The sequence below is a fragment of the Aythya marila genome (assembly GCF_965140915.1).
Source record: "Aythya marila genome assembly, chromosome: 3".
NCBI classification, from domain to species: Eukaryota; Metazoa; Chordata; class Aves; order Anseriformes; family Anatidae; genus Aythya; species Aythya marila.
Genome location: NC_139044.1, coordinates 111,780,211 through 111,796,050, shown reverse-complemented (window position 1 = coordinate 111,796,050; position 15,840 = coordinate 111,780,211). Strand labels below are relative to the sequence as shown.

The window sequence follows — 15,840 nt, the reverse complement described above, 5'->3', positions numbered from 1 at the left end:
CAGATCCCTAGGTATCAACCTGCACACCGCTCCTTCCTCCCCATCAGCAGGAATATTGATTTTTACAATTCATACCAGGGAAAAAAAAAGTTTTCAGCATCTCTACTGAAGGAGAGGAACGCGGTAATGGGATCGTCAGCCACCCACCACGCATGTTCTGTAGCTGGAGTTCAAAACTGGAACGAAAAGGAAGAGATAGAGGATTCAACTTTCTACGTTAATCAACTCTCAGCATGGTTTTCAGTTATAAGACTTCAAAGGAACACATATTCCCTCTTTGCTGAAGTAGAGAAATGCCTGATAAATATGTTTTGCTTTTTATCTTTATAATCTAGAGTGATTTTCTATACTGCATGTAGGTACGATGCTGTGCGGGAAAACAGCTTTGCAGAGCACTGACTGGAGAGGGAACAGTTACAAAGCACTTCAGAGGTTTCAGGCAGGGTTGGGGAAATATTTCTCTTTAGGAAATTCAGCCAGAGAGGAGGTAAACAGTATAAAACAACTGCAACACTCAAGTTCAGAAGTCTCCAAGGCAGTCAGCAGCACTGCAGCCAGTTTGAAGGAGCCACCCCAGATTGTTTTTTTGTTTTATCCAGGGTGTTGGCATTTCTCAGCTCTGTGCTTGCCTGTCCCCCATGCTTCTCTTCTGCTGGTCACCCCAATTTTCAGTCACAGCCCTCTCCTAATTCACGTTATATCCCCACTAAGCCAGTTTACCACTGAAAACAGCAACAGAGGCATTAAGGTGCTACAACTTAGGGCTCTCCCCTCTCCAACCTCTCCTTTCTCTGCATCATGAGCCCTGCAGGTGCAGCAAGACTTCCCAAGGTGTAGCTTTAAACCAGAGATGAACATTTCCAGTTCCATTCTCACCAGCTCTCACTTCATCCCCTCCTTCCACATCCACAAGCATTTGCAGCTCAGAAGAGCAGGTGCCAGGGAGATCCCAGCCAGCACACCAGCTTACCTCCAGAGGCATCTCACTACAAGGCCTAATTCTGACCTGCATAATTTCCATGATTTTTACACCACACACAAAGTTTTAAAGTTAGAGGAAAGACCTCAAAGGCATGCAGCAGAGAAAAAGCATGGCAGCCCCACTTCAATCACATATCATGGCCCCTTCTTCCTTTGGAAAACCATCTCTGAATTATCACAGCTCATGCTTGCTAAAAAGTTGTAGAAGCTTGTACAAACCCATCTTGGCCCAACTCTAACAAATAGGAAAGAAAGAAAAAAAAAAAAAAAGATGTTAGAGCAGAGGGAAAAGACTTTCTGTTAGAAGAGGCACAATGAGCCCTGAAAACACATCAGGAAACCAGGAACAGCTGATGGTGGCAGGGTGGGGTGTGCATGCACATGTGTGGGGAGCATGTGGCTCCTCAAATTACCATGATTGCCATACAAAATGAAGACAGCCAAATGCCCAGCTACCTGGCATATACGTATTCCCTCCTGAGCAGAGGTGCAGAGCAGCTCTGCCACAGAAGGGACAAAAGCCCAGCTTCCTCTTCCAACCACCAGACAATCTTGCTAGTAAGGGATTAAAGAGGTTTAAGTAACTATACGTTTAATAATGTCAGGAGGGCAAGGACAGTTACATTTTGACTGCTTTGAACTACTGATAGCTTTGCAATTTTGTTCCTGTTTTAAATACAAAATCAGTATTTTTGCCAGAGCGGACATCGTCTAAGGATATGAGCAAGGCAAGGAGCACAGGAAGAAGTACTCTTTTACTAGCCAATTGATGGAAAAAAAATAGATGAGCTTTCAGACACAAGTCCATAGACATGAAATTTTCACGAAGTGAAGACCATTGGTCCTTAAATACATACATACACATATACAAGCATATATATGCACACACACATATACATAAAAACTTCCTACCTTGCTTTAAAATCTGAAAGACTTTCTCAAGCTTGCACTGCCAGTAAAAATTACAGCTTCTTTGGTAGGGGAAAGAAAAGCACAGCTGAGAAAAAAATAGGCTGTGGAAAGACATCAGCAGCAGAAGACAAAGTTTGCTATTACCTACTGTAATTATGGAGAAGCATTATTTTTTATTCTGTGCTCAACTCCTCTTTTCCATTCTTTTCATCAGCCTTAAAAATGATTTTAGGATTTCAGCAAAATAGGGTCATGTGGGGGACTGTATGCTTCTGGCCAAAGCCTTCCCTGCTCCTCCCTTGGGGGAAAAAAAAATAAACAGAAATGAAGCAGCAACGACAAAGCAGAAATAGAGTTTGCAGTTCTTCAGTTCTCCCTTTCCCTCTTCCCTAATGCAAATTCAGAGCAGATCCTTTAGAGACTGTAAACACCCACGCAACTTTCCAGGTGGGAAAAAAAGCACACACCAGTAAATATATTAACAGCAATTTCTTTACCCTTTCTTCACTAAGTGACTGGATATAAAATCTGTTGCTGCCTCATGGACAAACACACAGAACCTTTGGCAGAACTGACGGATGTTTTGGGGCACTGCAAGGATTTGATGCCTGTCTTATCTTTCCCTGTACACTAACCAGTCTGCATAACCTAATAGCATTAGCTTACTAACAGATATATTAATAGGCGTGGGGGGAGGGAGAGGGGGGAAAAAAGCCACTAAAACATATTCCACCTACACATCTTGCTACTAATCACAAACTCAGGTAGAAAGGATTTTTTTTTTCTCCTGGTCAGGCAAGAAATACAGGAGAGAAAAAGACACAGTGGGGGGAAAGCGCCTATTTTCATATTTTTCTAGAAATCATCATATATAAAAAAAATCTAACCTTAGACTGATCGTTGCATTTATCAATCCATGACAAGGAAAAAGAAAGTGGGAAAAAAAAACTCAGGAACTGCCACAACATCTTACAGTTGGTAGTTTCAGAGTGATAAATATAACACTGGTCTCAGACTGCTAGAAGGATTAGATTTAGCTGTAAAACAAGAAGTGCAGTTAACAGTTGGTGTTGGGTCTGGTGTTAGGATTAGAAAGCTCTGCTAATCACAAGAAATGCAAAAAGATTAAGGGGTGATGGCTGCCAGTGAGGTATTTAAGAGCATGTACGTGTTGGAATTCGTTGTGAGATTAAAATTCCTCAAGTTGAAAAAATTAAATTTAAAGAAAAAAAGGACAAGGATAGATCATAAAGGCAGCAGCCAGTTTCACTTGCGCTGTCCAGAACCCATTCCTAAGGATTAGAGATTTACAAGTGGAAACGCAAAATGTATGCCATGGCTTACAATGAAGGATCCTAGGAGGGTTTTAGTAAGGACAGGCAAGCATTTGTATTCTGGTACCTAGGAACTAACTGCACTACTAAAACCTATTAAAACAGTGGGCTTGGGGAAAGATTTTGCTTACCAAAAACCTGCCTGAACACAGTGGAGTCACAGCTTCTGAAAGGCTCTGTGACACGAGTCATGATGGCATCTAGTATCTGCGTTCTTGCAGTAGGAAGAATAAAGTGACACCTTAATTTCCTGGTTCCCAGCTGCTTTAGATTTACCAACACGATCTATTTATATTGCTACTTATCAAGGACAAGTCAAGCTCCCCATATAAAATATTCAAATTGCAGTAAGAGAACCCCCCCAACTCCCAGAAGGGCAAAGTAATAATAAAATCAGCTTCCTAAAACCTTGAAATAAACATCTATTAAAACCCAAATTTGAATTTTGGCTGGAAAATTTTCCTAACAAGGCATTTTAGCCAGAGCAGGCCACAGCATCACATAGCAAGATTCCCTTGCTTGCTTATGACACAGAACTCTCCATCAGCAGTGAGTGCACAGTTCATCACTGTCACCCTGGGCCACCACCACCCCAAACCCAACAGCGTGCTGTGTCACATCTCAAGGAGAACAAAGACCCATCCATGGCACATCAGTTCCACCACTAGTCTGATGGAGTCATTGCTTAGCAGTGAGGCCACCCCAAACTTGCCTCTCCCCCACGCTGTTCCAAATTTATCCAAAGATTCAGAGTAAAATGCAAGTGCTGCCATATGACTTCAAGCAAATTCGCCCTGCTCAGCTACATTTCCTTCTGGGCACCCACAAGTTCAAGTGCTGATTTGAACTATCTTCTTTTCACTCATTAATTTACCTTCTGTAAAGCTGAACTTTGCTGTTCAAGAGATTAGGGAATGGTTTGGAATAAGACTGTCATCATTTTCTCACATGCCTTTCAGTCCAGTGATTCTGGTGCATGTCTGGATTTTCAGAATCCAGAAGATTTCACTTGCCTTCTGTTCCCCTCAAATGAGTATTTTTCCAGATGCCTGTAGCAGAAGCAGAAATCACTGTCTTGCAAGAGTTATAAAATAGTTGTATTAAATAATAGAGGTGAAAGCACAGTGTATGATTTTTGCAGAAGTCTTTTCAGAAGAACAGACAAATTTATTCACTGCATTATGGAACAGTTTGAGAAAACAAGATCGTACAATGTACAGTGCCTCTATTTAAATTGTTTCATTTCTATTCATGAGTGCACTGATTAGATACACTGAAAATATCATCAGTAAGAAATAAATAATTCTGCCAAATTAATAGTTGTTGATTTCCTTTACCTGAAAATATAAGTAGCATCTCATCCACACTAGATAAAGCTGCTATAATCTGGATACATCGATCTTGTTGGTTCAAGTCTATGGAGCACACCAAGCCAAGTATCCATCTGCATTTTCTTGATATTAAAGATCTTCTTCTAAAATGAAACTATTTAGAGAGTTAAGATTGGCTAACACACGCTTTGCTTGGAGAGGTTTAGTAGCCAAGCAGGGTTTTGTCTTCTGTTTCTGTTGTCTTCCCCAAATAGTAGGTTGAGACAAACCAAATGTAGAGCTCGGTTTAAGAAATGGTATGTTAGGGAACAGAGGTAAATTTGCTGTATTGGACAGAATTGATCTCAAGCTCACCAAATGCTCTTTATTTAATAACATATCTTTCTGCCCCAGAAATAAACCAGCCAGAAGCAATCACCACTAACACCATTAGATGATGGAAGCTATTAACCAGCTCCACACTGAGGGTGCTCTACTACCTCAACCCCTATAAAGGATTTTGCTGGAGAAATGGTGGAAAGGGTAGATACATGTAAATGGCGCAGATGATATTCATCAAGATCATACTCATATTTTGCTTGCTTAAAAAAAATAGACTAAAGACACAGCTAATACGCTTTAGATTTAGACATTGCAGGACGATGGATGTAGTAGGTCCGTCCAGCTTACAAACCTATGAGAAAGCCTTCCAGAAAGCCTTCCATGTTTCTGCAAAATTCACCTAGTTTGAATTGACAATGAATTATTATGCTAAAAATCAAATATAATTGCTTTAACATTTCAAAAAAAAAAATCTAAATGCACAGCTGAATAACTTAAGAGCACCCTGTTTGCAAAGCAGCCAAGTGATACACCTCAGAGAGCTACTGTTAGCTACTGCAGGCAAGATACATCAAGGAAATGCTGAGTTGAGGTGCAATTTGACAGTTATTAGCAAAACAAGAGTAATTTGATGAAGAAAAAAATCTGACAAAATCTCAGTTCACGGCAACAGATTTTAGAAGCCTATTTGCACATAAATTGGAAAAAAACAATTCTTGCATTAGAAACTGATGAAGACGAAACAATATATCCTAAACCCTAACATATTTGAAATTATTTTCTTTGATTCAAAGCCGATAATCCTGTAACAGGCAGTAACTAAACAGTGGCTTATCAGACTTGCTCTGCATGTTGAAGAGACTGCACAGTTAGATCCTGATCTGGGGCCATTCTAATATCAGAGTAACGGGATTTACTGCCATACACACACCTTTGTTTTTGCCATTTGAAATGGTTACAGCATGCAGTACATTCGGCTGTGTTTTAAGCATTAGCAGCATAAATATCCCCTTGTGTACTGTATACTTCACCACTTCTTGCTTCCCGTAAATCAAGTATAGAACCAATCATCTTTTTATGTTAGACATTAACGGCAACTCCATTATTCAAATCCAGCCTGCATAGATTTGCCTTTCACGGGGATGTAAAGCAGCTCACGGCTGAGCAAGGCGAGATTCAAATCTGGCCGTGATCTTCCTACAACTCGACTGCTGGCAGAGATGAGGTATTCTGCATCTTTCAATTTATCTGTGCAAAAGGCTTTTTTAAAAACTCCTATAAGCAGTTAAAAAAAAAAAAAAAAAAAAAAGATTGGAAAGCCTTTTGCGCTCTTGAAGAACCGCATCTTTGTGTCATCGTAAGCATTCAGCAGAAGTGTTTTTGCTCAGTACCTCTGCTTACTCGTGCGCATTCTCTACCGCATTACAATTAGACACGTAGATTAAGAGATGTCTTTGGTGTCATTGTATCAAACTCTTCTACAAAGAGATTTTATAGATTGCCTTCTTTTCTGCTTACCACTAAATTTCCACGCTTGGTGCGAAACGCAGTAAAAGTGACAGGTACCTTCCCTGTGTTTACAGTACCCACCAAGAACTATTTCAAAAACAAATAAAACAACTTGGCTATGATTTAAGCAACGCAAACCGTTCTCCCACGGGGTTCCTTTTTTCTCTCCTCTTCCCCCTCATCTCTCAGTTCATGAAGATAGGGAACATGAAAACTAAATGGATTTACGTTTAAATAATTCATCTTTTCAGGCACATCAAACCAAGTACTAAAGTTCATCCACAGGGCTAGCCGCATTTAGCTGATTCCAGCGGTATTTTGAACAGAGTTCTAGAGAGCTACTCACAAAAGGTTGTGGGGAAATGCTGAACAGCTGCGTTGCCAGAGTTGTTTTGATACACGTGCTGAAACTCTACCTTGCCTTACCGAAGGCAGCTGACAGGGATGCGACAGCAGCAGTGCCGATCTGCTGCTGCATCTCGGAGACTTGCTCCTGCACAAGAAACACTTTGTGACTGGGGTGAGCTCTGGCACATCCAGGGAAGACTCAGAATTACAAAAGCTGCGCATCGTTTCCCTGGCAAGCAGTAGGAAAATATGTGGCAGGATAAAGCATCTTTAGGAGAGAAACTCCCGCAGGGCAGACATCCGAGCTAGCCAACTTGATCCTAGGAGCCAAGTTGCCTTAAACTTAAGTCCCATGGGGACTTGGAAGCGAAGCGATGGTAGTAACTTGTCTCCTCTTTAAGCACTGAAGGAAAGAGGTATTTTTTTTTGTATGTTTTTAAACATCCTAAAGAAGTAGAGAAGATACATCTACTATTGTAGGAAGCCTAATGATATTCCTTCATAACCTTTGCTACACTTGCACGTTAAGTCACGTTTGTTGTGCTAAATAAACCATACCAAATCCTTGCAGCTAGAGGAGAAAAAAATTAAGTACTTGCTTTCTTATTTTACTCCCCTAAAAGCCAGAGTCTAAAACTTTCAGCTCTTAATATTACCTACTTGCTTTAGCAACACAAGCCGTCTCTCCCCTGCACATGGCTAGAAGAAAAGTCTGCAAAAGGGAACAATGGAAGCAAGTCTTTCACACAATTGAGATCTGTTCTTATGATTTATACCAACAACTTCATGTTGTCTGGACTAAATTAGAGAAAGGAGCAAAGAAATGTAATTACCTTTCAGGATATAATGACAATTGACAACAATTTTAGCCCCAGTGCTTTGCCCCTGTAGGAAATGGTTGGTCACAGTGAAGAAATCTTTTTGCCATGTGGAAACCTTTGAGCGGGTTAGTAACCAGCTACTGTACCAGTTATGAATTTTTGCAGTCAGGTTTATATCTTCAAATTCACTGAAGTGGAGATTTATTGCAACAAAGACAGAAAACCACTGGAGGGATGTGCTGGAAGTGGAGCGGGACAAAAGGAAAACAAACAGAGAAAATACAATATTCTTGGATTTGCAAGGGTTTATTTGAAATGCCTTTGTGTTTCCAGTCTAAATTATCACGGCTCATAATACTACTACCTAAATCACACAAAGACAAGATTTGGTAAAGAGTTGAGTTTTGCACAGTATGTTTTGGGCAAGTTTCATTAGAAATAGCTTGATAAACCTTTAAGAAGTATCACATTAAGGCCACTTGTTTTGGGTGGTAGATTTTGAGCCCTTCGGCAGAAAGCAACCTCACTGCAAGCAGGGACATCAATGGCTGTGAGCCACTGTTTATGCAGTGGAAGGCCTCTTTAAATCAAGCATGTTTAAAAACGTCCTTGTTCTGAGTTGCATGTACCGGGCAGCCCATCACAAATTTATGTCCTCGCGCTTTGTAGAGTAATCATGCTCATATACCCACATAAGCTGTCTGTGAGCAACACAGGCACTTCCACTTGGTTAATCTTCCCCCATAAAAGTTAAGTGCCTCATAGTCCTTGTGTGTGGAAGCCTCTCTAAACCAAAGCGTGCAACTTCTTCTGCCTGTAACACATGCATATTAATACATGAATAATAAGAAAACCTGGGTTAATTGATTCTGACCAACCACCATTAAAAAAACAACACACAAAGAATAACCACAAAACAGTCCACCATCAGAAAAAAAAAAAATGCTTACAGAATGACTATTGAATTGCAAGTTCTGACCTTTGGGGATGTGGGGAGCAGCATTCATTTCCTTCCTTCCAGAAGCTAATACTTGCTGTAACCTTTTTTTAAAAAAGTTACAAACTGAAATTGTTCTTTTTCCTAGCCCAGCAGACAGTGTTGCTGTGGAGAAGCTTGCTTCCAGAGGAAGTGGAATGTAAAAACAAAGTTGCTCTGACCTTAACAATAATCCTGTTTGCATATTACAATACATTTTCCTACCATAACAAGGCAAAGTCCCTTGTGTTCCGGTCAGAAAAAGTCATCTTCCAGTAAAAGCACACTGTGATCAATAACATTTTCTTAATATATTATATTATCTCTCACTGAAACACTTTTTCATTTGGCATTTCAGGCTGACTAGTAGGGGAAATTCATGACAAAACTCAAGATGGCAAATGAGATACTGCAAATTAATTCCATCTTTTCGTTCGTGAACAATTTGACAAGCCTGTGTCGTCTGGCTTCAGCAGAAGCTTTCTCAGCTTTCAAATATACATGAAACAGAAGAATCTGCTCCACTACCATACCAATCTTCACTTTAGCCTGCATAATTTTGTGTTGAAATACACTGTAGATTAAACAGCTAACTTTGAGACCAGAGTTGGTGGGGGCCTACTTTAAATATTAGTTTAGAAAAGAGACTCAGAAGCCTGCAATAAAAATTGTGGAATTGTATTTTAAAGTCACAACCCAGAGCATAGCAGGGTGCAGGAATCCTGCACTTCTGAATGTGTTTTGCCACCGAGCTGTCTGCAATCTGATCCTGAAAAAGGCTGAGTGATGAAAATGCCAGCTGAAGGATCTCAATTTGGTACCTGCAAAGTTCGAAGAGAGCTTTGTCATGATGGGCATTATAGCAAAGTACTTCTCTATCCGTGAGTCTGAAATTGCTTTTGCTATGCTGAGCAGTAGCTTTATTCCCCCCTTGGAGTTAATGTCCTTCCACAGGCTGAAACGATGACCTGGTGGCACAGGCAGGAGCAGTGCCCATGCTTCCTGCCGGCCACGTGGCAGCCCATCATCATTTTAGCAGCAGCAGCTGCAGATCCAGCTGCATTAGTGGAAGTCATTGGTGTTCAGCATGGCCCAGAAAGGCACAATCCTGCAAAAAAGGGCTTGGGAGCATGCACAGCATCACCAACAGGATGGCTTACATGCACCTGGTCTCTGCAGGATTAGGTGCAGAATCACTGCCTCCATTAATATTTCAGCATAAGAAATAAGGGGCAGGCAGCTGTTGAATATTCATGCTGTAGCAATGCTCTGTATGAAGTCTCTAGCATAAACATGCACAGGCTGTACCCATACCCTGAAGAATTTACCATCCAATGCCCCAATTAAAGAGGTACTTAAGTATGTACCCTGCTTTAAGCTCACAGGGCAGTCTCATCGACTAATTGTATTCCTACAGCAAAGAACGTGCTCAATTTCTTTACTTAAATCAAGGCTCATGTTGAAAACAATTTAAAGGAAGTAGAAGAAAATGGATGAAAATTTAATTACATCTGCAAATCCCAACATCTCATTAGGTCAGAACCATGTAAAGGGCCAAACACCACATCTACCTCACAAGTCACTCATAGAAGATCAACATTTTGTCAAATTGGGGAAGAAATGCATGCAGGAGAGAAGCATGGAATAAATGCAAGAAAAAGCATATACATTTGTGAGAGAGAATGGGTAAAAATGAAATTAGTCTCATTGATAAGCAGAAACACAGATGACATTATAGCAAACTAGGTGGGAAGAATGAGATAATCAAGATTTTGAAGGAGAGAAAGTTTGAAGGGTTTTTTTAGGCAAAATAAATTAGGTAGTAAGCTCTCATGTAAATGAGCACTTATAAAATTATAAAATAGCCTTTCAAGGTGAATAATCTCTTTTACGATTAATAAAATCTGCAATCTGAGCAACACTGTTCTGATAACTTTTTGCCATTTGCAATTATTACTCATCCCGGCACCAAAAACTCATTATTATTAGAGATGGCAAAAATAATATTTAACTGCTTTTATGAAAGGACTTAATAGTTAAAAGAAGCACAAGTTTCTATGCTTTGTTTCTACTTCCGTATCTTGAACGTGGAAAATGAGGGCATCCTAGCAACCCTCGTGCATGTCTCCTTCAATTTCCAACAAGTAATTTGGATAAAAGCATCTTATTTGTATGGTAACACAACACATTACAAAAGTCTATTTCTTTGGTTTAAAAGCAACCTACTAAGAGTATAGAGTTAACATATCCCTGTATAACTACAAGCATGTATTTTATACTATAAACATACATATTTTTTGCCTATTTTATAGCAGTTTGCTCCCAAGGAACCAAAAGCATTTAACAGTTACTGTAGAATTCACAGCACTCTCGTGAATAAGAGTATGTAATCTCCATTTTAATGACACGGAAGCTGAGGCACAAATATTGCAAAGGTGGCTGTGGCGGAGATAAGAACAGAAACCACACTGAACTCCAAGCTCCATGAGTAAATCACGTCCTGACACACATCACCTACAGACAGAAGGGAACACAGGTATTTTTGTGTCAGCACCTACAGAGATGTTAGTATTAACATCGCCCACCTCCTGCTCCACCTTGCTCACTGACACCAACAGGGCAGCAAAATGAGCCACATTAGAAAGAATACTCCAATACAAGTGTTAAATGGACTGAAGCACAAACAAAAATAGAAGATTTCCTATGCAGAGGTGCTTGAGAAACGTTATCTGAGCTCTTTATAAACTCAGATTTCCAACTTTTAATGATTTAGTCAATAGTTAGAGGTCTGGAACACACAAGACAGGCACCCTTCTCTGGGTCAGCCGGTAAAAGGACAGGCAACAGGTCCAAGTTGCAGCAAGGGAAAAGTCTCATTAGATGTAAGGAAGTAAAAGATCAGAGTTAGTGCACCTGGCACAGGCTGCACTGGGAGGCTGCTGAGTCTCCATCCTTGAAGTTATTCAGAATTTGCCTGGACACAGCCGCAGCCCTGAAAAACCAGCTCTACTCTGAAGTTGGCCAGTTTTGAGCAGTAGGTTGGCTGAGATGACCTCCTGAGGTCCTTCCCTAACTAGATTATGCTATGAATATCATACCAAATACAAGTGAGGTTATTCCTTGGTTTCTTTGCTTCATCCCAAAGCTTATCACAAATTCATACAAGAAGTATGACCCTGGACTTCCATGAACAACTTCTACTTCGTTCAGCTTGCTCTCTCCTGCAACGGAACAAACTGCAATCTTTGCTTTAACCCACCTAATGCTACAAAATATGAAAAGCAAAAACACAATCATTCTGTTCAAGCACCTAAAGACGTGTGGTCGTTTGAGGTCTTGCATTGAGTTTACGTACCTTTTCTGACCCACGCTCCTCGTAAGAAACACTCAGAAAAGCAATCAGGCTGCTGCGCTGAGACCCACTGTTGTTAAAATAACTGCATCACGGTAACAGCTCGCTACTTCCTTTCATTTCAAATTCCTCTCCACCCGCACTTTCATAGGAGGTGCTGCATATGGTGAAAGCTGATTTAGTTTGAACCAGAAAGAACAGAGGTTAAGTACTTGCCTAGTTAGAACACCAAAATTGCAGCAGCATGTGATCAGCAAGATATATAGGGTTATGGCCAACGTACACAAATACCTTCTATGCTCTTCAGAAATTAAAATGTGTTTTAAGGGAGGCTGAGCTGAGCTAGGAATATCCCCAAATGGGTAAGAGACAACTGTGTGCCTCCTACAGGCAGCTCCCTTCTAGAAGTAGACAAAATTTCATCCTAAAATCCAAGCCTCCTTCCAGCTTCTCGATTCGTAGCAGAAGCCTTGATGAGGTAGCCTGGACAAAATTGATGCATCATTTCCAAGTACGTACAACCGCTATTTGTCATAAATAGCTCCAATAAAGAGAAGATTTTTGTTTGCTTGTTTCTTCGTTTCCTCCCTTAACTAGATCACAGGCATTGTATCAGAAACACCCAGAGGACTACCATAATCTAACAGAATAATTATACAATATGTTGATATTCAGCCTAAGACTACCCTCAGCATTTTATATTGATTTGAACTATGCGATGCTGTAACATATCACAAGCCAGATTTGCTAGACATTCCCCTCAACGGAAAGTGAATTAAACTGTCACTCATCACCATATGAGTTGCTCTAGTATAACTACTTCATCAGTAGGACAACATTTCTCTAAATTAAAAACAAAATGCTAGGTTGCAAGGTAAAGTCTTCATTCTCTTTCCCATACATTTTTTTCCTCTCTCTTTCTCATACTTATTTTCCATTCAACCACCTTCCCCAACTCAGCGTGTTTAACCCTCTTTGCTCCACCTGCCTGTTCAATGCTTTCTTTTCCTCTCCTTAAGTCAGTTTAAACAAAGAAACTTGCACATGAGCTCCAGTCACCCCAGCAAAGCCATTAGTTATGATCTGAGCACCAAATTACTGATGTTCTCCTGGTCCTTTCTGTAGACTATCATGAACAAACTAGGCAGCAAAGCCAGCTGGAGCACATCTCCCTTCCCCAAGGGCCACCTGAACTGTGTGTCAAGGCTGGGGCAGTATTCCTAAGCATCCATTCCCTGGCATAGCCCCCAACACATACACACCATTAAAACATGGGAAAAAAATAACACTTTATTCATTGTGAGGGCTACTAAAAAAAGGTTATTTAGAGAATGTTTGATTTTACTACAACCGCAATGCAATTACAGTTGTTGGTATCTGCAATTTACAGCATTACACACACATGCAGGGACAAACAAAGAAGGAATATAAAATAAAAGCCTTATTCAAAATTCAGGCTCAACTTCAAGCAACAATTTCATTTTTCTATTATTACATACACTATTTATGATTTTTGTATTGGCAGCACAGAGAAAAAGATTAAATACACTTTCTTTACATACTTGTACACACCCAAGCATATACAAAATTTCCTGTTTTACCATGAACATACTAATGATAGGAATTGAAAAACATTTTTAAATTATCAAGGCTACATTGAAATCTGTAAGACAGATTTGGAAGGAAATACGTCCATGAAGATAGGTTTCCAACGTGTAGTACAAACCTATTTGTGGGAAGAGGCTGACAGAAAGGTTACAACCAAGATGTTGGGGATGCTGAGGTGTTCAGTAAAGAATCTACTGAGGGAACAGCAAGCACTAGAATTGCACAACAGTGTGAGAAAAATTAAACAGATTCAAATTAGGAGACGAAAGGACTCTGTGGTCTTGGCAGATAACACATCGAACTTGAGCCAGAAATACACCCGTGCAACAAACAGTTAATGCATTCATCCTGGGCTGCATTAGCAAGAGTACAGCCAGCAGGTCCAGAGAGGTAGACTCGGCCTTCTGACACATTTGTGAAGTCTGCAAGACTGTAATTGTGTTATACAGAATGTTTCATTTGTAATACAGAGATGCGAGTGTATTTTATAGCTTAAAACTCAAAATGATCACTACACTTGAATAAGTGGCTTACAGCTTTTTGCAGTTTTATAAGATATAGACTTGCAAGTCTGCAGAGACAAACTTTGCTCCCTCTAGGAGATGTACAACCCAATTCAAATACCTTTTATCAGGTTTACAGCACTAGCATTCATCCTACTACATTATTTTTCCAAGTGTAACACAGATGGTTGGTTGCAAACGTTCTGACAGGGATTTGCTGCAGTCACTGAAAGCAAAAGCATAACCCAAACTATGTTTGTGTTAAGTGGACAAGAGCACGGAAGAGGAAAAAAATGCAAAAAAAACAGATAACTGCACACTTACCCTATGATATCCAGAATCTGTATCAAAATCAGCCTCAGGTGTAACAGTCAGTAAACAGGACAGCAAACCCTTGCATTTAGCAGAAGGTTTCTGAGAAGCCAGATTACCTAGAAAGAGTAGAGAAGAATTATTTTAACACACAAAGATGAAGTCACCTATGCTTAATAAGAATAGCCTTCAAACGAGCCACAGCACAAGAAAAAAATAGCTGCACAATGGGAGATGATACATGCCACCACGATCGGCACGAAGAATTTAATCCTCTGAAGGTGACAGAACTCTGTTATGGAGCACAGGGAGTTGGATGCTGGTAGATTCTTAGGGTTTAGCAAAGAGCATCTAATACTCAAGATAACACGGTGTTAACCCTCTGATCAAGTATGTGGAGGAGACCAGAAAGAGCATGATATTTTGCTTAATTAGTTGCTATCAAAGAGAGGACAAGTTCAAGCACTTGCAAGAATGAGGCAAGGCGAGATTATTTAAAAGTTTAATAGCGTTCTAGAGTCTTTGGTAACACAGGGTTTGCCCAGGAAATAAAAATAATCCCTGGAGATAAATTTAAAGAAATATCTCATTTTAGTGCCCAGAGTAAAATGACTATTCATTAAAGTAAAGCAGTTTTATACCTATGTTCTCCATCTCAGATTTAATATATAAGGGAGTAATCTCCATGACAGGAAGTGGAATGTAATCCTGCAGGAATGAACTGCTGTTATTATCTGCAAATCAATACAATATATTTTTTTTAAGTGGATATAACAGCACCTATTGATTTCACATTTTTAGCACTGGAGTTTCAGACTCTACAAAGAAGATTCTTACAGTGACAAGAGAAATGCAGATGAGTAAATGAGTTGATATAAATTAATTTTTAAAGTTCACAGTGCTCTCCCCTTGAACAAAGCCATCAGGTTTCTCTCCCATTACCTCAGCTTTAGCCTCTTTCATTTCATGTAAATTTCATTTTATATAAACTTAATGTTTTGTATAATTATAATATTTTGAGTTAGTAGAGCAATCCTACCTGCAAGCTATGGAAAGCTTACCACTCAAAACCTGTTGGAAGATATCTCCCTGTCCTGCTACCATATTATTACAGGATATTTGTACGACTCTTTCTACGTTTAAATTTGGGCAGGCTATTTAAAAGAAATCCATTCCCTTGTAAAAGCCCTAAACTGGCTGAGCACTCAAGAGCTTATGGTCCAGAACTGAGGATGGTAAAGTAACAGGAAACAGAAGCACGTGGAAGAACCACATAATGGATCCAAGGACACTCAGTGGGTCTGCCAAGCCATGAGCTCCATTGGGCCATGATATATTGCTTTAGGAGAATTTAAAACAACTGATAGACGCCAACATAATTCTGTAAATGAAGCATACAGCAACTTTGGCTTGATGAGCTGATCAAATCATGTTGCAATGATCTACAACGAGAGCTGACTGCAGTGCAAGAAGTACAAACGGGAAGGGGGAAAAAATAATCATAACATTACAAGGAGTGATGGGAGTAGGGC

At 39.9% G+C, this 15,840-nt stretch overlaps 1 protein-coding gene across 4 annotated transcripts in view; it reads right to left on the bottom strand.

Annotated features, from left to right (window-relative positions):
- The window catches only part of KLHL29 (kelch like family member 29), a 388,888-nt gene that overhangs the window by 309,976 nt on the left and 63,072 nt on the right, over window positions 1-15,840 (bottom strand). For 2 of the 4 annotated variants that reach the window (XM_082755983.1, XM_082755984.1), the window contains exon 2: window positions 14,321-14,427. The gene's annotated coding sequence lies outside the window, so the exon portion shown is untranslated. Of the gene's footprint in view, window positions 1-14,320; window positions 14,428-15,840 lie in introns of those variants that run through there. The other 2 variants (XM_082755982.1, XM_082755985.1) reach the window with 1 other exon arrangement.